Source organism: Ambystoma mexicanum, chromosome 5p (genome assembly GCF_040938575.1).
Source record: "Ambystoma mexicanum isolate Mex_15411 chromosome 5p, UKY_AmexF1_1, whole genome shotgun sequence".
Lineage (NCBI taxonomy): Eukaryota > Metazoa > Chordata > Amphibia > Caudata > Ambystomatidae > Ambystoma > Ambystoma mexicanum.
The window spans coordinates 10,224,585-10,248,409 of record NC_090930.1 but is presented as its reverse complement, the minus strand read 5'-3'; the positions used below and the strand labels follow the sequence as shown (position 1 = coordinate 10,248,409).

The following is a 23,825-nucleotide window of genomic DNA, read 5'->3' as shown; positions in this document are numbered from 1 at the left end:
TTGTTACATTTTGCAGAAAAGTTTTTGGAAAGGACTAAAGGAAACACAGTCTTCCAGCACTGAATGTCTTAAGGGCATGTCAGTTTCCCCATAAAAAGTGAACGAAAAGCCCACAGCCCACAGGAGTGCATCAGAAGACTGGGCTCCTTTGGTAATGTCAGACTATGGTGTTTCACATCAGCAAAACGTTGGGGGGTACACAACTGGAGGGAAAATTACACATAAATGGGAATCTTTCCTAACAATATACCTGTTCTTTGTCCAGGTTCTTGTTGTTAAGACCTGGGAGAGAACAGGGAGGAGATATGTCTAAGAAATCTTGCATATCTCATTGATTTGCTTTTGCCGCTGTAGATAGAGGTGGAGTTTTTTTATTGGTCTCTCTAAAGTAACCTATGAACTGGTCTCTAAGGGTTGACTCGGGTTTCATAGGTTCTGATTTTTCACAGTCCCATATTGGAGAGTTTGGGAGTAGTAATGTTACTGCCAGCAGTCCTGGAGTAGAACATCTCCAAAGGGAGGTGGGGTTTCCTGCAAGAGTGTAGAAAAGGTAGGGAAATCCTGACCCAGAATAACTTCCTCGGGTAGTTCAGTAATGATGGCTTAAGATATTAAACAGTTCTCGCCCGGATGTTAATGTGTACGTGTATTGTGTGGTATACTTCACTGTCCCCGTGTACGCAGGGAACTCTAAATAGGGCATTATACTCGAGGTCCTTTGTTGTGACCAAGTCAGCTTGTATAGCAGTTTGCTTGCTACCCAAGTCAATTAATGCCTTTACTTGCTTCCCATTCAACCACGCCTTTTCATATGTGAAGTCAGCAGAAGACTGACATAAACATATGCTAAAGGATTCTAACTCTTCTTTGGGTTCTTCCTGCTCTAACCCCTTTAAACAGCCAATTTCCATAGGTTTGTTCCTTAGATTCTACAGGCAGTGTCTAGCTAAATGCCCCGTTTCTCTACTGGAAAAGCAGATAAGAGAGGGGTGGTCTTCTTCCTTTAGTTTCCTCCTTTCTGCTTTGATCTTTGGTTTTAGTGTGAGATTTTTTATTTCTATTCTTTCTTTTGGTATCCCTTCCTTGATTCTATATGACCACCTTTGTTTGTATACTCCCTGAGGTTGAGGTCGGTGGATAGGTTTGCAATCTTTCCGTTCCTCCCCTTGATGTGCCGAGTGGAAGTGTTAAGCTGCATCTGAGTGGGATTTTGCAGTTTCAGTGGCCATGGCTAGAGTAGGTCGACTTCACTGTAAGACGGCTTTTTGCAAAAAAGCGGGTAGTGAATTAGTGAACTGTTCTAGGGTTATCATCTCTGTCAGCTCTTCAAAGGATTTGTTATTGATCCAAATGCCTATGGTGTTTTTGGCACTCTCAACCATTTCGAGGGGGGTTTCGCCCGGGTTTAATCTAATGACCCTCAATTTCTACCAATAATAATTGCAAGTTTGCCCCTCTCTTATTCTATTTTAATTCGTCATATCGTACAATATCGCGCAAAGGCCTCAGGCACACATGTATGACAAACAAGAACAGGGAACAAAAGAACAGTGAAACAGTGTCAGAAAACATTGACAACCAGCTAGAAGGTGCATTAAAGAGGAAGGTTTTCACCTTCTTTTTGAAGTCTTTCAACAACCCTTCTTTGATGGATATAAACGTGGCTCCCTGGGCAAGATTAAGTAGTTGATAGGTGGTTTGTAGTTCATCTTTCACCAGAGGAACCAAATAGCACATTTTAAGGTTCTCTTACATTCCTAGTTGTTCGTCTAGGCATTGGTTGATGTACCCCCGGTGGTAGCAAGGGTCTAGCTTGCAACTCAACCAATGTACTTACATTTTCATGGATTCTAGTTTCAGCCTGCATTTGATGGGCTATGACATTGTCTAGGTCGGCCATTTCTTCCAGTGGGTTAAGGGTCCTTTCTGTATTTTTTTCTGAATCACAAAAGAAACAGGTCTCGACTCCCCCAGATGAAGATTCAAAGTTGTCTGATTCTTCTGAGTCTGATTCTGCCGAAGGAATTGAATTCAGTAAGTTGGTCTCAACCCTGATGGCCCAGCAACGGATGGCAATTGGGTGCCAAAAAAAAAAGATTCAGGAGCAGGGAGTTTTAAGGCACTAGGTCTAATAAAGGTAAAGGCTGGTCGAACATTCAGTATTATTTGATCCCACTGCTGTATATTATAATGGGAGAGAGGAAGGGTGTCTAATAATAATTGAGTTTTAAAGAACAGATCTTGTTGACCAGTCGGGATATGTAGTTGAGAGAGCAAGACCTCTTTTAGCATGGATACGTGGTCAGAGTCGAGGAGTTCAATGATTATATTTTCCCCTTCTGATGGTATGACAATTATCAGCATGGATTTCAATTGTTATTCCTTGAATCACATCCCACTATTGACACCAAATATAAGGAAGGCATGGTATCAAACTACGACAGACACAAGTTACCACAGTTCAAGAGTGTTTATTGAACTTAATCAAGGGTGTGATAAACAGCTACCTAAACCAAAATCTAAAATGGGAGCAAGCTACGACTATCAAATAATAATATTGCAATCCTAGCTGGGACTCATCAAATAAAAACGGCCTATACTAAAAAAAAAAAACTATTGCCAATCCTTACAGCTAAATTACAAATAATTTGGGGTAATGTTCATGAAATTATAAATCAAGATGTTTAGGCTGTTGGCCTCCCTTACCCACGTTTTCATCACGGGACGAGGCATACTCTTGTACTTCTTTAGCACAAGGACACACTTCCATTACTGACATCAGGGCCTTCTGTGCCCAAGTCTCTTGTTTTGTCAAAGTTTCTTGATTCAGAGGGCCTTATATAGCAAAAACAAAGAAAAGGTTTTTTCAGAAAATATGCAAGTCAGGTTAGTTCCTCTTCAGTCGGGATCCCCCTCTTCTGGGCTCAGAACCCCTTTTATACCACTAGTCTCACTCAGCCAGATTTGGACCAATCTTAGTTCAATTAGTTGGCCCCTCTCAGTTGGGTTCACATTTGCCACAGCGATACCTTTTTGCAGGTGACTCACGGTTCACCCCAGATCCCCCTCTTCTGGGCTCAGATCCCCTTTTCACCATTAAAATTCACAATTTTGCTATCAAAGACTTTCAAATGTGCATCGGGTTTGGCTTGACCCATTGCAGGACCATTTCGATTTCCCAGTTCACACTTTTACACTCATCAGAAAGTGGGGGTTCCCTTCCCCTATCTTTCTCTCGACATCCCTCTGTCAGATTCACAATTTTGCACTCTCATTTGGATACCTAATAGAGACATTTTGAATGAGCACCCACGTGGTGCTGGACCACTTTTTTTTATGGTGTCCACGTACATTTCAAACGTTTAGTCACCCCTTGGATATTTGGCCAATTTCCAAGGTTCCATACACTGAGGAGTTGGACGTAAAGGTGGGAGGGAAGTAGTACAGGCACCCTTATTATATTCTGAGAGTTCCCCTGTCAATTTAATGGGTAGTGACCTACTCAGCAAGTTAAACATGACTATATCCTTCACAGATCATAAGATAGTATGTTCCACGCCTGGGATGTGCGCTGGTAGGGGAGATGTTGATAATACACACAATGACAAGGGAGGTGGTAGTCTGTGGGATTCCCGTAGACCCGGACATGTTTATTTATGGTATCACAGTGCTTTTGAAGGCAGTACCCCAGATTGCCAAACAGTGTTGGCGAGTACCCACTGATTTCATCTTTCGACCAGCAGTATCACGGAGGTGGTGGCAAGAACAATATTAACGCTGGATTTACATGGGTTGTTGGTGTCAGACAAGAGGGTTGTCCTATAGGGAATGGGCAGATATGGGTGTGAGTGTTGCACAATGCTTTGTGTAGATCCAATAGTGCAGCTAAAGTAGATGACGGATGACAAATTGTTTGAAAATAATGACAAAGAAGGGGAAATAATCCTAGAGATCTTCATCCCATGTGACATAATGATACAGTACCGAATAGTGCAGTGTCTCTTAATCGCAGCATGAACTCCATCTCCATTTTTCGATGAAGATTTACAGCATGTGCCATCACAGTTGTGGACTACAAATTCACATGATGTCAGATTATTGAAAGATGTAACACCTGTGCCTATAACATTGAAGCCATGTGTGGTGCTGTCCAGGGTAAGACAATGGGCCTCATTACGAGATTCGCGAAATGGGTTAACAGGCTCTGCTAATGGAGGCAGACCCATTAAACTCGTCCCGCAAGATTACGAGGTCCCCTCGTGCGACCCGGTAAGGATGCCAGGTAAAACCAGACGTTGTTACCGGGTCCCGCAAGGGGAAGAGGGAGCTAACAACGGGCTGGTCGTAATCGGCCCGTTGTTAGCTCCCTCTCCCATTCCCATTGAGCCCTATGGGGGCTCAGATGGGAATGGGGAAGGTCTGGGCCCGGGTTCCCAGAGGGAGGAATTACTGGGCCCTCTGAACTCGGAATGGCCCTGTAATTACCCATTCTGGGAACCTTTGTAAAGGAGCCCGGTTTAGCAGAAGCCATGGAGCTATTAGCTCTATGGCTACCACCAAACACGTAATGAGGCCCAATATCCACTATCGAGAGAGGCGGAGGAGGGTATTTGAAAATCAATACAGGCCCTACTGAACAAGGGGATTATGGTGCCATCTACGTCCCTGTGTACCAAAGCAATATACCCTGTTAAAAAATCAACGGAGGGCAATTGGAGAATGATTCAGGACTTGTGCCCCCTAAATGATGCAGTGCAGAAAGAAGTCCAGTGGTTCGGAATCCTGTGACAATTTTGAGCAGCATCCCCAAAAAAGCCACATATTTCACTGTAGTGGATTTAAAAATGTTATCGATTCCACTCCATCCGGAGTCAAGGTACCTCACCGCATTTATACAGGTCTTGATGCAGTTAAAACACACTAGATTAGCTCAGGACTACTCTATTTAACAGAATACTGAATGCCGATCTTGGGAATATTCAGGTACCTAGCACGATTATCCAGTTGTGGATGATCTGCTAGAGTGTGGTGATAGTGAACAGCACTGCCGAAGAGACTCCATTGCACTCCTACAATTGCTGGCCTATAAGGGACAAATGGTCAACACAGCCAAATTGCAATATTGCCAACAGGAAGTAATCTATTTGGGGCAATTTATATTTGCGAATGGTAAGAAAATACTACCTGACAGGGCAGCCTCCAAACGCAACACACCCAGACCCGCCTCAGTTAAAGAGATGCAGATGTTTCTGGGCCTGGATTATTATTGTAGGGCTTGGATCCTAGGTTATGCAGCGTACACAAGACCACTTCTACAGGCCCTTAGGGAAGCACAAAAGACAAAGGAGATGAGCAGACAGTTTGACAACTTAAAAGAAATGATTAGTCCAATACCCATACTGGACACCCAAGAACATACACAGGAACTGTATTTGTTCCCACATTCTGAGGGTCAACTTATGACAGCGTTGTTGATGCAGAAAAGCACTGTGCACCATAAGCCATTGACCTATTATAGTGGCACTTTAGATGCAGTGATGGAAGGGCATTTTGCGTGCAAACAAGGTCTGGCAGCTGCTGCCTTTGCAATAGAGAAAAGTTCTACGATTGTAACGGGGTGTTCAGTAATGTTGTATGTGGTTTAACAAAGGTAGCGGGCGCCCCTCTCTCGCAAGAACAGACATGATAACCTGTTCAGTGGTTATTAACCACTTGAGAGTTCGCAGCCACTGCTTTTACCCACTGTGCCTTTCACAGATGGAAAATATCCATTTGCATATCAGTCTTTGTCCTGCCCAGGGGCAGTCCAGCACCGAAATACAATGGCAATTCCAATCTGAACGAGAGTACCACCAGCAACCCCATACACGTGTTTCACCCTTGTTGGGGATCATCAGTGAGGTGAAGCTGATGCCTCTCTAAGCACAGTGAGAGGGAGACCACGTCTGGTTGCCCCCAGGAGACCTAGGGTTACCAATCCCAGGTTCCTTAAAAAATAGTTTAACAAAGGTAGCGGGCGCCCCTCTCTCGCAAGAACAGACATGATAACCTGTTCAGTGGTTATTAACCACTTGAGAGTTCGCAGCCACTGCTTTTACCCACTGTGCCTTTCACAGATGGAAAATATCCATTTGCATATCAGTCTTTGTCCTGCCCAGGGGCAGTCCAGCACCGAAATACAATGGCAATTCCAATCTGAACGAGAGTACCACCAGCAACCCCATACACGTGTTTCACCCTTGTTGGGGATCATCAGTGAGGTGAAGCTGATGCCTCTCTAAGCACAGTGAGAGGGAGACCACGTCTGGTTGCCCCCAGGAGACCTAGGGTTACCAATCCCAGGTTCCTTAAAAAATAGTTTAACAAAGGTAGCGGGCGCCCCTCTCTCGCAAGAACAGACATGATAACCTGTTCAGTGGTTATTAACCACTTGAGAGTTCGCAGCCACTGCTTTTACCCACTGTGCCTTTCACAGATGGAAAATATCCATTTGCATATCAGTCTTTGTCCTGCCCAGGGGCAGTCCAGCACCGAAATACAATGGCAATTCCAATCTGAACGAGAGTACCACCAGCAACCCCATACACGTGTTTCACCCTTGTTGGGGATCATCAGTGAGGTGAAGCTGATGCCTCTCTAAGCACAGTGAGAGGGAGACCACGTCTGGTTGCCCCCAGGAGACCTAGGGTTACCAATCCCAGGTTCCTTAAAAAATAGTTTAACAAAGGTAGCGGGCGCCCCTCTCTCGCAAGAACAGACATGATAACCTGTTCAGTGGTTATTAACCACTTGAGAGTTCGCAGCCACTGCTTTTACCCACTGTGCCTTTCACAGATGGAAAATATCCATTTGCATATCAGTCTTTGTCCTGCCCAGGGGCAGTCCAGCACCGAAATACAATGGCAATTCCAATCTGAACGAGAGTACCACCAGCAACCCCATACACGTGTTTCACCCTTGTTGGGGATCATCAGTGAGGTGAAGCTGATGCCTCTCTAAGCACAGTGAGAGGGAGACCACGTCTGGTTGCCCCCAGGAGACCTAGGGTTACCAATCCCAGGTTCCTTAAAAAATAGTTTAACAAAGGTAGCGGGCGCCCCTCTCTCGCAAGAACAGACATGATAACCTGTTCAGTGGTTATTAACCACTTGAGAGGTCGCAGCCACTGCTTTTACCCACTGTGCCTTTCACAGATGGAAAATATCCATTTGCATATCAGTCTTTGTCCTGCCCAGGGGCAGTCCAGCACCGAAATACAATGGCAATTCCAATCTGAACGAGAGTACCACCAGCAACCCCATACACGTGTTTCACCCTTGTTGGGGATCATCAGTGAGGTGAAGCTGATGCCTCTCTAAGCACAGTGAGAGGGAGACCACGTCTGGTTGCCCCCAGGAGACCTAGGGTTACCAATCCCAGGTTCCTTAAAAAATAGTTTAACAAAGGTAGCGGGCGCCCCTCTCTCGCAAGAACAGACATGATAACCTGTTCAGTGGTTATTAACCACTTGAGAGTTCGCAGCCACTGCTTTTACCCACTGTGCCTTTCACAGATGGAAAATATCCATTTGCATATCAGTCTTTGTCCTGCCCAGGGGCAGTCCAGCACCGAAATACAATGGCAATTCCAATCTGAACGAGAGTACCACCAGCAACCCCATACACGTGTTTCACCCTTGTTGGGGATCATCAGTGAGGTGAAGCTGATGCCTCTCTAAGCACAGTGAGAGGGAGACCACGTCTGGTTGCCCCCAGGAGACCTAGGGTTACCAATCCCAGGTTCCTTAAAAAATAGTTTAACAAAGGTAGCGGGCGCCCCTCTCTCGCAAGAACAGACATGATAACCTGTTCAGTGGTTATTAACCACTTGAGAGTTCGCAGCCACTGCTTTTACCCACTGTGCCTTTCACAGATGGAAAATATCCATTTGCATATCAGTCTTTGTCCTGCCCAGGGGCAGTCCAGCACCGAAATACAATGGCAATTCCAATCTGAACGAGAGTACCACCAGCAACCCCATACACGTGTTTCACCCTTGTTGGGGATCATCAGTGAGGTGAAGCTGATGCCTCTCTAAGCACAGTGAGAGGGAGACCACGTCTGGTTGCCCCCAGGAGACCTAGGGTTACCAATCCCAGGTTCCTTAAAAAATAGTTTAACAAAGGTAGCGGGCGCCCCTCTCTCGCAAGAACAGACATGATAACCTGTTCAGTGGTTATTAACCACTTGAGAGTTCGCAGCCACTGCTTTTACCCACTGTGCCTTTCACAGATGGAAAATATCCATTTGCATATCAGTCTTTGTCCTGCCCAGGGGCAGTCCAGCACCGAAATACAATGGCAATTCCAATCTGAACGAGAGTACCACCAGCAACCCCATACACGTGTTTCACCCTTGTTGGGGATCATCAGTGAGGTGAAGCTGATGCCTCTCTAAGCACAGTGAGAGGGAGACCACGTCTGGTTGCCCCCAGGAGACCTAGGGTTACCAATCCCAGGTTCCTTAAAAAATAGTTTAACAAAGGTAGCGGGCGCCCCTCTCTCGCAAGAACAGACATGATAACCTGTTCAGTGGTTATTAACCACTTGAGAGTTCGCAGCCACTGCTTTTACCCACTGTGCCTTTCACAGATGGAAAATATCCATTTGCATATCAGTCTTTGTCCTGCCCAGGGGCAGTCCAGCACCAAAATACAATGGCAATTCCAATCTGAACGAGAGTACCACCAGCAACCAGCTTCACCTCACTGATGATCCCCAACAAGGGTGAAACACGTGTATGGGGTTGCTGGTGGTACTCTCGTTCAGATTGGAGTTGCCATTGTATTTCGGTGCTGGACTGCCCCTGGGCAGGACAAAGACTGATATGCAAATGGATATTTCCCATCTGTGAAAGGCACAGTGAGTAAAAGCAGTGGCTGCGAACTCTCAAGTGGTTAATAACCACTGAACAGGTTATCATGTCTGTTCTTGCGAGAGAGGGGCGCCCGCTACCTTTGTAAAACTAATGTTGTATGTGGAACATTCTTTGTTTGCCATTCTAGAAAGGTCAAAATCTGTCGTGACTACGCAAAGGTCATCGACATATGAGATTATCATTTCTAAACCACATATGCATGTGGCTAGGTGAAAAACACTGAATCTTGCTATATTTATAACAGACATGCCTACTACAGAGGACCTGACGGTGCGCAACTGTGCTACATACGAGGGGGAGGAGGATGAGGCTCAAAAAGCAAGGGACTGTGCATTGACAGTGGATGAGATACTCTTTGTTGATGTGTGTCACGATCCATGCCCCTGACCCCCTCAGGTATAACAGCCCCCTGGCAGCATTTGGGCTAAAGCCCTTCACACTGGCCCCAAGGGCCTTGATACTCCATCAGAGACATACATGGAGTCAGTCCTGGCACCTATGGTGCCACGCTCATTATAAGGAATAAAGCAGTACCAGTTTTGGACCTTACTCCAACATGGAGCCCTATTACACAACTCAGTTCTTTAGAACCAATCCATGCGGTCTAGTGTTTTGGGTGTGGCTGGGTTTGGAACTACTTGCCCTGGAACTACTTTACCTGGGCTATTTAAACCACACCCAAACAGCAGAACATGCTTTGCATTATTCTGCACTCCAGCAGCGTAACACTCACACGCACCAACCACGCACCCCTGCACAGAGACACAGGACCGAGAGTTCAACACACAAAAACCTAAGGTGAGCAATAACCCCAAGGGAGGGGATTTGGACCAGAGGGAGGTGGGAGTCCACCCATCACAAAACCAGTATCTTAACCCTCCATTCTCCTGTTAAGTATCTTAACCCTCCATTCTCCTGTTATAGACGCTACCCAATGTCTGGCACATAACCAAGCAGAGGGGGGTCCGGGATTGCGCTTAGACCTCCATCCAGTATCGTGTGGCACCCCCGTGGATACCAGGTGAGCGTAACAATGTGTCATCCCCAATTGATCAGTATGATGGGCAGAGATAGGCAGTGGTGGTGCAACTTGAGGAGGTGGAGTACAAGACGATGGTTATGAATAGGTTGCCTATGTGTTATTCTGCACAATCAGCAGAACTTGTGGCACTCATCAGAGCACTGAGAGAATCACAAGGGTGTCCTGTCACAATATAATCTGACTCAGCGTACATTACAACAATGGTACACGCAGGTCTATCCCGCTGGAAAAGGAGTGGGTTTTGGAAAGCGAATGGATCCCCAGTTCAGCATGCAGCATTGTTAGAAATGCTGATAGAAGCATTAGTGCGGCCATCTGCCATTGCGGTCATTAAGTGTGCCTCCTACACTAACAGTACAGACGAAATATCAATGGGAAACGCAGCCGCTGATGTGGCAGCCAAAATGGTGGCGTATCTGCCAAATGAAATACTGACTGAGTATGTTGTGTGTGGCAGGCGGACATCCAGCACCTAACACAGCATTGCCCATCTCCCAGATTATCAAGCTACAAGGAAGGGCACCTGAAAGGGAGAAAGAGTTGTGGTTACGGAGAGGTTTCAAACAATCCCTGACAGATCTGTTATGGATGTAGGAGAGCAGGTGACCTCTTGGAAGACAGTAATGCCACAGGAGCTGCTAGCAGTGGGCTTCACACAGTTACATTTTCCATCCCACAGTTCAAAGCAACACATAGCCGCAGACATACAGGAGGATTGGTTTATACCAAACATCCAGGAAAGCATTACATACATGGTCTACATTTCAAAGTTTCAGTACAGTGATGACACTACGGATGTCACGGGATACCTTGTCCCATCCTACTGAGCCGTTATGGGAATTACACAAAGATTATGCTGCTATGGGTGAGCGGTGTGATGGCTCTAGGCACCTCATTGTGGTGGTCTATCCTTTCTCTAGGCGGGTGGAAGCAGGGCCATGTGCATACCCGGATGCAAAGTGTGCTGCAAAGTTTTTAGTGTGGGAAGTATTCCTGCAATGGTGTGTGTGTGAGAGATTTCGAGGTCAGACAACGGCACACATTTTTTCAATGCATTATTTCAACATGTAACAGCAATACTTGGCATCATGCACTGGATGTGTTTGATTTATCACCCACAGGCCAATGGCTTTGTGGAGAGAATAAATGGGCTCCTTAAAACTAAATTATCCAAACTGTGCACCACACTGACAAAAAATTCAGGGCACAGTTTGCCCCTGGCCCTTTTCAGTTTTTGCATGCAGCCAAGCAAAGACCACCATTTGTCACCCCACAAAGTGGTCACTGGCCGGTGTATGCATACTTCCATATCACCTGTAAGAAGGGCTTCTGATGCACATAGGATTGCAGCGGTGCTAGGGGAGGAGTTCAAAGAAATTTTGACTACACATTTAATGGTGGCCATTAAATGTGTCTCCCGACAGATTGCACCTCGCAGGATTGTGATGACAGAGAAGCCAGATAGTGTGACTTCTACGGTGTGTAAAGGCTCACTCCCTGACTTACCAATACAAACTCATAAAGTATAACACATCCTAGTAGGGAATGAGACTAGGAGAACAGGGTGCAGGATTAATAAGTCTTTATATAAAGTTGGCATCCAAAGAACTCTGCTGCCTCGAGAGCGCTCTGGCAAACAAAACATGTGCATGGAATTATGAAGCAAAACAGCATCATCGATGGCGTCATTAACATAGAGTATTACATTAGTACAGGATTGGTTGAGGAGCGTGGGTACATATGTTCGTGTAGGCGCTGCTTCTCCCGGATAGGCTGTCCAGTTGGCAGGAGGGTGAGTGTCACAAGGTCGGGCTGCCTGTGTCCAGGAGGAGTGAGGGTTAGGTCACAGCAAAATAGAGTTGACACTAACTGAGCTGGCATGAGAAACTACCACTAGACATATAATAAATGATAGTCATTAATATAACTTTGAGTAAATCTTTACAAACCTATAAATTGCATTCACATGATTACATCTTCTTTCATTGAGACTGTTATGCGATACAGGGCTTGGGGGTCTTATCCTTATTGATAACCTGAGTGACTGGGTGGTTCTTAGCACATCAAGGTGAGTGGGGGGTATAATTAACAATTAAAAAAATGTTAGTTTTAGGACACAATATACTGTGACAGAGGTCTGGATTTAGTGGGGGCACTCGGGGATAGGCTGCACAGCAGGGTCAAACTTCAGGTACATCAAGAGAATACCTTAGGAGGGCACATGGTTACATTGGTAGTTATTTTCCAACAGCTGGGGCATGAGGGTAGGAGCAGGCTTGTGGAGATGAGATGTATGAGTTACAAGACATGGTTTGAAATGGTTCACACACAGGACAGTGATCACAGAGGAAGAGTGAGATGATACATTTTGTTATTTGTTTCAATTATCCCCGGGGCATCCGTGAGAAAGGGATTTGTGAGGCTTTCAGACAGAGGAAGAAAAAGGTGGGGGCCATTAGCGCGCTGTGCATGGCGCTGCAGAGGGGGGAGAAGCCTTTTCGTAGTATCGGAGTGAGGCCTAGCCCAAAGATGGAGTCGAGGGCACACAAAATGAAAACCAAGTGTATCCCGCAATAGCCCCATTCATGCTAATGTTAGCATAAGGGCAATGGAGGCATCCCCAACTAATGCATGAGCAAATGGTTCATTTCGTGCAGCACATATGGGGAGCCCAAACGACCTCTCACTCGCACATATTCCCCCTTTTGTTACATCTAAAGTAACAAACTAATCCTTATGATTATTTTAATTCCAATAGTACTCTGCTTCTTGTGGTGTTTCGTCCCATGCAGGTGTCCCTTTGATTGGCATCCATGCCCTACATACGCTTCATAAGTTCTGACCCCTTCTGGCATATTCATCAGATGTACATGTCATGTATATTCCCCTATCCCCACCCAGGTCCACCCAGACCTCTCTATACCACTGTAATTCTCGTGGCGCTTTGATTGTGGTGTGGTACAAATTATCCACCCTATCCCCAGGATGGCGGTATACTGCAGTCATGCGATATTTAGAGGGACCTAACTCCCCAGTTTGGATCCGTACATCTTTCATATTTTGCACCGTTGTCGATTTGCCCATTGTTACCATCATCATTGCAGAACTAGGCATTGATTTTGCACAACATCGAATTCCCACCTGGCACACACAGAAAAATAACAACAGGAACACGATGAGTGGGACAAATATTTTCATCATCACGCTGAACCAGGACGGTATCCAATTGAAGATGTTGTTGAACCAGCTACTTAGCTCTATCCCTCTTTCCTTCCACATTCTTTCCCCCAAATTATGCGTGGCCGAGATGACGTGGGAAAGGGTGCCATTGTCCACGTCTTCAGAAGGTACGAATGTGCAGCAGGCACTCCCGATTCTTTGGCAAACACTGCCATCCATTGCTGTGAGGAGATCCAGGACGTACCGTTTCTGCATTGTCACTAACCGCAGAGCACGGAGTGCCACCTTGATCACGTTGAATCCTTCTTCAGTGTTGTTAGCCAGTTGGATAAGCTCCCAGCAGACGATCTGCAGCCATTTGATGTTTGTTCGCGCCTGAAGTCCTGGCATCAGGAGGGATGCAAAAAAATGTCGGCAGAGTTGAAGAGCTTGTATTTATCTGGAATCTCAGCCAGGAGTTCTGATGACTTGCTGGAGATGTAGTTGGATGACCTTCTTTTGTGGGACACTCTGTCTTGTAGTTCGTTTTCAGACAGAATGTCGTATGTGGAGGGCTCTGCAGTCGCTGGCTGGGGTGCTGCCGACATGTCAGCTGAATTTTTCCCCCCTTGGATATGGCTTTCTGGAATCACCATTAATGCCGAATGCAGTGTGGCCATGGCACAGGTACCTATCCACGATGGCGGGAGATGCAGATATGCTTGCTTGCCACATACCCAATACATGTCCATGAGTGCTGATATTCCCTTTTTCATATCTGGAATGATGATTGTTTTGTTGCATTGTCTGTTAGACCCCATCTGTACCTTCCCTTCGCCATGGAAACAAAGTTCATGTACAATTTCTTTCTGTGCTTTGATGGGTTTCTCGAGAGCTGTAACCCACGTGAGTTTTGCGATGTGCTGTGACCAGACCGGAGTGCATGTCTCTTTGACCCATTGAAAATTCTCATCCGTTAGACCTCGCAATGCTTCAGCTTTGCACGTGATTGTCTCGCCATGCCAATTGTTTTCTGTATACCGTGTCCCTTTGTTAGGCGGAAACCTGTGCAGTTCCCTCTGGGACCACTGCAAAAGATTTAGGACTACAGGTGTTTGGCAGTAAACCCACTTGGTAGCAGTCTGTGCCACACAGATTCACTTGCTAGCTGTGGCTGAGCAGTTGGACTTCCCTCAAGAAGAGTTAAGCAGTATGTGGAGTATACAATATAGGGCAATTCTTCACAGTAAGACAAGCAAACACGCAGCGAGGCTCAGTGTAAAGATATTAAGGTATTTATTTATAACGGAACATCTATGGAAAACACTATGGCACTATCACGGCAAACACTTCAATCACAATTACTCTACGAAGAAGAAACGATCAATCCCCCTAACAATATTTCGACAAGTCTAGGTTCTACCAGCATCACTTATATACAGACAGAGGTGTATGCCTCAACCTAGATGGCACTCTAATATTAGTCAGGACGGGAGAGAAAAATAAGCAGGTTACGAAATCAACACAGTTCAATACTTCATGGAAAGAATGCAAGGCAAGAAGGCAAGAACCACAATAGATCATAAAGTTCAGAGGCCAGGCCCACTCGGAGAGAGGCAAGGCGATTTGTCCCAAAAAGTCTCTTAGTGGAAATGCGTTCGAGTCTTTGTAGCAAATCGTTATCGGCAGATTGAACCAGTTCAGAACAATACGGGAGAAAGCCTGTAGGCGACCCAACGGAAAGGAGTGGATTAAGACACCTCACTCGAACCGATCAAATGGGAAGCCAGGCGGACGCGGTACCTTGTTTGTGGAGAGACAGCTCCGGCGGGGGCAGTTGTTCCTGGTGGTGGATGCACGTCGGGTCTTTGCCAAGAGTAGAGATGATCTCGTCGTCAAAGAAAAGTGAAGTCCGGTGCACCACCAGGGAAGAGACCAGCCGCGGAGTGCTCCGTCACAAGACACCACCTTTTGGTCGCAGTACAGCGGTAGTGGCTATCCGTTTGCCGAGGTGCTCTGCACGGGCAATTTGACCACTGCGTCCTGAGGCGAAGAAAAAGCAAAGGGGACTGGTTGTTCCCACCAGTCAGGGGAAGAGACTCTCCGGCAGGGAGATCTCCTCTGTCGTCGGGAAGTGGTGAGTCGGTTCCGCAGGGCTCCACCGGGAGTGTCGTCGTGCAGGTCGGCTCAGCGTTACCCTCGTCGGATTCTTAGGTCCTGTGGTGACTTCTGAAGATCCAGTCCCAAAAGTCCTGCTTTTATGCAGAAAACCCCCATTCATTCAGCCTAGCTTTCAATCAACACATGCTAAATGGTGAGCGGGGAGGCTCACCACTTGGGCCAATCACACCAGAGTGCGACCGGAGTTGGCAAGGCAACTCGGTCCAGGGTGCCTAAACCCCCTCCCACACCCCTATGGTAACCCAGACAGAATAGCACTACTTTGGAGGGTCTCTTTACAGAAGCCCGCCAAAAGTGGAACAAAGGGCTCGACCTTTGGTTTAGGAGTCACAGAGACGAACACAGACGCCATTTTAAAAACCGAGTTCTGGCAGAAAATACCACCCGATAAACTTATTTAAGATAAGTAGACCGGTGATATGTTAGAGATTAACGAGGAAAAGTATCAATCTCCAACAATGGGAAGAATCCCATAGGGTTATGTTCGGGGTCGAACATAACAAGTAGTTTCCACTGCCACCAGCCAAAACTCGACGAGGGGGGACGGGACAGTGCCCCCTCGAATAACAGATCCAGGAGTAATCGAATTACCCCTACTAGTACGTCCACAATAGGATGGTTGGTACTAGTTCTGTTAGTAAATTTAGGTCTAGTAAAGCCAATGGTGACTTTACATGCCCGGGGAGACAGTAGTCAGTCCCTGGGTATTGAGTCTATGATGGAGGTCCGCTAGGACGCCCCAGTGTTACGGCACGTAGGGTGCGGTGTAACACACATAGAAAAACATATGAGACCCTATGGAGTAAAAGACCCCATAGCCCATAGAACACATTGACATTCCAAGGAATTACACACATTCATGTCCAAGAGTGGGAGGAAAAGAGTCTCACTCTTGGCAGGATGGAAAAAACAAACTCCAGAAATCCAGCAAAGCTGCTGGGGGACTCACTAGGTTAGGAAATTCTTCCTAAACAGAGAATTCTCCCTAACACCCTTTGATAACGAACAATGGTTCTTTGATGCAAATCACTCCTTGTGGCTTACTCATGCAGGTTTTTTCATTCTGCAGCATTTCTATTGTAACTGTGTGTGATTGGAATGTGCTTTGAATCCTACATAATACTAGATGAATCAAACATTGGGCTTCTGACACGGGCACTTCTTGAGGTACGAGAACTTTGGGTGTGCCAGAGGCATGAGGAATGAGAGAGCAAACATAACAGCTCTCATTCGTTGCTTGTTCTGCTGTTGCACTCATGTCTGAGTACCACTTGCTGGATGGATCAGGGTGGGGGGGTCTTCAATCTCATCTAACCCCAGGCCATGATATGCATCATAACTCTTCCCTTCCGCCCCCCTTCTTCGCCTCCTGCTCCCCCCTTGACAATTATACAGAATTTTTACCATCTGATACTTTATAGGAAAGGTGTCTGCCCATGTCGCATCGCTCCATTCATTAGCATTTTGCCAGGACTGTGGTACTGAAGGATCTTGGGTGATTGGGGCATTGGGGCTAAAGTGCATGTCAGTGCCATATGAGGTAGGTTCTGTGGTTGCATGTGTGTTTGCATATGTCAGGTCAGGCGTACGGAACTGGTAATAATCACCATCATGTTCATTGGTTTCATCATCATTATTGAAACCCATAGCAGCATATGTAAGAACAGGGGTTTTGACAGTTCAGTTTTTATACAACATTGTAAGATTATCATTCAGCGAGGCATTATGTATCCAAATTGTCTTAACTCCAGTCCATATAAGGCTTGATCCTTCTTGTATTAGGTGTACCCCACTCCCCCCTCTTTCATATCTCCAATTATGAAAGTCACGCTCCAGTACATACTAAGGCAAAATAACATTACAGAAAACACTATTGCTACAAAATATAAACCGCTGTCATATCTATAATTTCCATTCACTCTATTATCTACCCTATCACTATCTAAGTTGGAGTCGTTGTTAGTGAGGGCCCTCCTCTCTGTCATATTTCCACCTGAAGGGGCGATATAAAAGGGTTAAGTATCCAACAATACTTAATATATTTATACACAGTTTTCTTTTCAACAAAAACACATATTACCATACACATATTTTTTACTTATTTCTTTTAAATACATTGTTTTGAAAAACAAAAATCTTTTTAGTAGGTGCTGACGTAATTTTCCTGGCATTCACTTTTCTACTTGTATTGTTTTCACTCTTTTTATAATGTGTAAAGAAAATTGGAAATATAATGTATAAAGATAATCGGAAAGGTAAGTGGAGCTAAGGACATGAAGAGATACTAAGAGACAGAAAGAGAGAGAGAGATAAACTACATACTATGTTTTTTATACATTGCTCAATTTAGTACATTTTTCTTTTTGCATGCTCTTTTCAATTATTTTGTTTTCCCTGTTTTCCATTATCTCATTTTGTTCCTTATATTCCTTATCTCTGTTTCAGGGAATTGCAATGGGTTGGCTCTGTTGTTGCTCACTTTGGGGTGTTGTACTATCATGTGCCCTTCTCACATCTGAGAGATGCACCCAGTACTTCAACCCCTTAACCTTTACCGCTATGGGAATAAAGTAAATCACCTCGTAAGGGCCATGAAATTGTGGGGAGTTACATCTCAGCATGAAACTGCGCACATACACATTTTCTCCTGGCATTAGCTGTCCTGCGGGGCTGTCTTGTGCTGGCGTGGTTGTATCTATTTCATTATCCTGTGTAAATTGTGGTGCTATTTGCTTTGCTATGCTTCGCACTGCACATGTCAGTTGGGTAAGGTAGTCCTTAAATTCATCCCCTAGCACTGTGGCAGCTCTGTGAGTGTCTGATGCTCTTCTCACTGGGGATAATGGCGTATGTATGCGCCATCCCATCACTATTTCGTGCGGGCTGAAATGATGATCCTTACTTGGTTGCGTTCTGAGTTGGAACAGTGCTGGGGCAAGCAATACACCCAGTTCTTTTTAAGTGCGTTGCATAATTTGGACAATTTACTTTCTACCATCCCGTTGGCTTGCGGGTGATAAATCAAACACAATTTGTCTTTTACTCCCAACAACATTGTTACCTCCTTGAAGAGGTCATTTACAAAACCCCTACTATATCATGAAGACTGGCCAATAAATTTGTTGGGACGAGACCTCCTAAGCAAATTGAATATGACTATCTCCTTCACAGATTGAGGGATAGTGTGCTCCACCGCGGCGGTATGTCCCGTAAGAGCTATGTTGATGATAAGTACTATGACAAACGAAATTGCAGTAAGGGGAGTGCCCATAGATATAGACATGTTCATTTACGGGCCCGTTATTAGCTCCATCCCCATTCCCATTGAGCCCTACAGGGGCTCAAATTGGAATGAGGATGGGTTTTTTGAATGAGGAATTACCGGGTCCTCCAAGGTTGGAATGACCTAGTAATTCCTCATTCAAGGAACCCGGACCCGAGTTTGGAAGCAGCCATGGCGCTAATAGCACCATGACTACCTCCAAACTCATAATAAGGCCCACTGTCCGCAACTACAGCTGTGCCTAGAAAAGTTGCTTGAGCCCCATTTGCAGTTGTTGCAAAAATGTTAGTGTTTGCGTTTCCCATTGTGTTCTGGCGTGCTATCTGTTGTTGCATACCTTGCTGCTGAGGTTGTTGTCTTGGTGGCATTTGTTGTGCTCTCTGCTTGTACTCATTATAACATTGTTCGTGTTGCCCACTCCCACCCATTGGTAACCCATAGGGACTGCCTGGATGGGGTTGACCAAATTGTTGCTCATTTCCCATGAGAGGCGGCCCTTGGTAATATCCCATCGGTTGCATCTGGCATTCTCTCATCCCCTGTCCTCCAAATCCTCTATTTCCCATACCCCCAAACCCTCCTCACTGTCCCCTGTACCGACCTCGTCCTCTCGCGAGTCTGCCCTGCCATTGGGGGCTTTCGTATTGCTCCTCTTCCGTCCATTGCTCCTGTCCATTTGCAGACCAAGTTGCTGCTATCCTCACTGGTGTACTTCCTGAACCCTCCTCTCCTTCCTCCTGTCTTTCAATGGGTAGCGCTAAATTGATTGCTGCGACCTTCACTAATTTATTCTGAACCAACTTTGCTTCGTCTGCCAGCCTTCTCTGTGCTATCTCCTTTTCTCTCTCTTTGATCCTCCTACAATGGTGCACTATTATGCTCTGAATCTCCGGCCACCCTTTGGCTTCTATCCCAGCTATTTCATCAAAGGCCTTCTGTACCTTCTTTGGGAGCCCTCGCTTAATTATGAAGTAAAAAAGGGCAGTTGATTTTTCCCATGCCGGGCCCGTTTCTGATCTCCACATGTCCAGCCCCGAAGGATGAATTGCGCAGCTTCTTCCACCTCTCCCATGATGCATTGCATCACTAAATGTAAGTCATGGGTGTCTGGGAAGGTTCTCCACAATGCATCCCACACTTGTGCCCTCACATTGTTGAACGACGAACCATAATGGCGATCACAGTTTATTGTTACTCCCGAGAAGTCAGCCTTCACACAGACCCCGTCTGCTTGATCACCAACGGCGGACACTAATATGCTTTTTACATCCCCTATGGCCAAGGGTACCCCTGCTGTGTTCTTTTCAAATGCGTGTATCCATTTCCCCGCCCCACCCGAAAATGGGGGGAATAGTTTCAACAAGTTATTTTTGTCCATCTGTGCCCATGGTATTTAGTGGGCCTCCCCGTTCCCTTATGTATCAGAGGCATATGTAGCTTTGCCTTACTTTCTTTCTTACTTACCGTTACCTTCTTTGCTTTGCTTAACAACATGTCCTCTACTCTTTGCCTCAGTCTGCCCTGCCATCTTGGGAGCCCTCCTCCATCCTCTGGGTCCTCCCGTAATGGAAGCGAATATCCTGATGCTGCTACTCCTTCTTCATACTCATCCAGATCACTCCATACTTCATCTATCCCCCCATCTGAGTCTCTCTCTCCTTGTCCCTCTCCTGCCGGTCATTCGCGGATTCTGCTCGCACTATTCTTATTGGCTTGTCATTTAAATGGAACTCTCCTGATTGCCATTCATGTTTGGGTCCCTTAGGCACATTCCCCTGTGGCGGCGGAGAAGGTGTAGATCCCCCGCTATGCTGGGTGGATGCATCAAATCACTCGCTACACTGGGTGGTACCTCTCCGCCCCGGGCAGCATCTGTCCCCTATCACACAGTGCTCTTACCCGTGTTATTTGCATCTGTGTATTAGCAAGTTGTCTTTTTAAATCCCCAGTAAGCCATGCTATATCTACCTGAGGGGCGCTAGTGGGCCCATATAGCTCTCTTGAGTCATGAGGTGGCGGTGCGTGGCAGGTGGGGTTGTCAGGGCGCTCGGCACAGGCACATACATGGGATCACTGTATCCTGCAGCAGGCCTAGTTAATAATGGGTAGAGCCTAGTGAGGTCATTTTATCCTGTTTTTACTGGACACTCCTCCGCAGTTACTCCTTCTCCCCCTGTCGTGGCTATAGGCCCTTCTGGGGACACTTCCTTATTTGCGTCACTGCTCGGGGCTGTTTCTTCAAACATCCTCCATAAATCCAGTTCTTCACATCTGTTTTGCAGTTGCTTACCTCGATACTTTGCTAACAAATGGATTGCTAAAAGATCTAACACTCTTTTCTCAAAGGACCCTCCTTCTGGCCATATTTGGGATGAGCCCTCTCCTTTTATTTCTGTGAGCCATTGTTCATGGTACTTTTGTATTTTCTCACTGTACAAAAGGAGGTGTTGGCAAATATGTGCTAATGATGTATTCCCACCCATGATGTCTTATCCCAATTCCTTTTTGTGTTTTTTGCTCTTACACTGGGTATCTGACACAATGTAATCAACAAAAAACCTTTTCGAGTACTCTTCTTCAATACCCTTTGACCCGCACCAAGTAAAATGTCAATAACCTTTTTTACTTACACCTTATTTCAGAAACCACTTTTCATCAATGCTTATTGTATATATTGCCATAAACATACAAATACTTTGTCGACAGGCGAACATAATACACTTCAATACATTGAACATGTAACATGTACTACCTTCTAATGCAAATTGGATCTTTACTTTGTTATAATCTGTTATTCCTTATTCTTATTTTCTCATTCACTCTCCACCTCTAAGCCCCTTTATGCTACCTCCTTTAATAATTCTTCTCACACGGAAAAAGCATATTCTAAATTACTACTCTGAGCCTACTAAATATATGCACTGGTCAAGACAATGCCACGAGGCGCTGCCTTCTACCCCCCTTCGGAGATAGGATCCTGTATTCCTTTTTATCTATTCGTCCACAACAACCTAATGGCCATATAAAGTATAGATAAGAAAGCCTAACAGTTTCACTCACACAGTCCCTAACGCCCAAATTTCAATTTCCCCTATTCTCTTGTCCTTATCTTTGCACCAACTATTTTGCAAATTTGCCCCTCATTTGAGAATCTCGCAACCAGTCCTCACGTGTCCGGGTGGTCCGAGAGCCTCCGTTCACGTTCTATCCACAATCGGGGCTGCACCCCAACCAAGCTGTGACCTTCCTGGGCGAGCAGTTGGGTATTTGCAAAAATGACAGGGACTATTGGAACCTTTGGGTGTCAATCTGGAAAAATCAATACCCTTCATTTGGATGATAGACGTATCTTGATGGCCAAAGGCCAACCGTCTTATGCACAGAATTATAGAAATACAGACGGCTATGCTTAACCAACAAGCGGCCATTTTAAACGTAGCAAGAATCGCCATTTTGCTTGTTCACCATTGCTCATTGCTTTCTGTCTAAACTGCTTTGCAGCTTGCAATTCTTGCGAATTCTGCTTACTCTGCTCAACTGTTAACATTGTTGTCTGAATATGAAAGGGCAAGGCCGCGGGACTGAGAAGTTCGTTGAAACTCCTCATGAGCAGCCCAGAAAGGAATGCCCACGCTCCCTCTCTGTAGCCTTGAGGGAGAGCTGCAGGGCATTTAATAATTTCACAGCTGCCAGCCAGTCTCGTACTGTGGTAGAATATGTTAGAATAAAGCAGCTAAATGCTTGAATTATGCTCTTCTTATGGCCCCCCTTCACAAAACCCTTTAGAGCGTGTCGGCTCCCAGGACACGAATAGCACCTCATAGATAGCAAAGCTTGGAGTGTGACTCTTTCCCCATGTGCAGCTTGCTTCCAAGAACAGAAGCACCGTGTTCTGTTCAACAACTTTAAGATGCCTCCGCACTTTCTAAATTGCACATTGTTACTAGAATAGACATCGAAAGTGTCATAATTGTCATACTCGTTGGAAATGTCCATCATCATCCCGAGTTCAAAGAAACTCAATAAAGGGGGGGTATTAAACATGTCATAGCTGATTGTATGATATGCATTTTGTATATATGTAACTGATGTACGTAATTCGCTCTCTTGCGTCCCTCGAGGTCTAGAGAATACACGTCGCGGGGCGTGAGACCACAGTTGGCCAATTGGGACTATTTTGCTTGCAATAAACCCTAGCATTGGGAATTTGCACCTCGTGTCTGGCGCATCCTTTCTTGTATGGTTATTGCCTTGTTTCCATATCGTGAGGGACCCCTAAGGGCCCCTTTCATCGGTTTGTGCGCACACTGGTTGACCGCGGAGGCGATGGTTTTGCTGGGGCATCCCGGATCTCGCCGCATGGCACAGAGGCCTCTCTCAGCAAACTCTTCTCGATCACGTCGTGGGGTCACCAAATGTAAAGGCTCACTCCCTGATTTACCAATACAAACACATAAAGTATAACACATCCTAGTAGGGACTGAGACTAGGGGAACAGGTTGCATGATTAATAAGTCTTTATAGAAAGTTGGCATCCAGAGAACTCTGCTGCCTCGAGAGCGCTCTGGCAAACAAAACATGTGCATGGAATTATAAAGCAAGACAGCATCATCAATGGCACCATTAACATAGAGTATTACATTAATACAGGATTGGTTGGGGAGCGATGTTACATATGTCTGTGTAGGCGCTGCTTCTTTTGGATAGGCTGCCCAGTTGATGGGAGGGTGAGCATCACGAGGTTCAGCTGCCTGTGTCCAGGAGGGGTGAGAGTTAGGTCACGGCAAAATAGAGTTGACACTAACTGAGCTGGCATGAGAAACTACCACTAGACACATAATAAATGATAGTCATTAATATAACTTTGAGTAAATCTTTACAAACCTATAAATTGCATTCACATGATTACATCTTCTTTCATTGAGACTGTTATGCGATACAGGGCTTAGGAGGCCTTATCCTTAGTGATAACCTGAGTGACTGGGTGGTTCTTAGCAAATCAAGGTGTGTGGGGGGTATAATTACATACGTTAGTTTTAGGACACAATATACTGTGACAGAGGTCTGGATTTAGTGGGGGCACTCGGGGATGGTCTGCACAGCAGGGTCAAACTTCAGGTACATCAAGAGAATACCTTAGGAGGGCACAGGGTTACATTGGCAGTAATTTTCCAACAGCGGGGGCAAGAGTGTAGGAGCTGGTTTGTGGAGATGGATGAGTTACAAGGCATGGTTCGAACCAGTG

General features: G+C 45.7%; 1 protein-coding gene across 1 annotated transcript in view; it reads right to left on the bottom strand.

Moving 5' to 3' along the window:
* Positions 1-23,825, bottom strand: part of LOC138480450 (vomeronasal type-2 receptor 26-like) — a 70,161-nt gene that overhangs the window by 32,142 nt on the left and 14,194 nt on the right. The window lies entirely within an intron of this gene.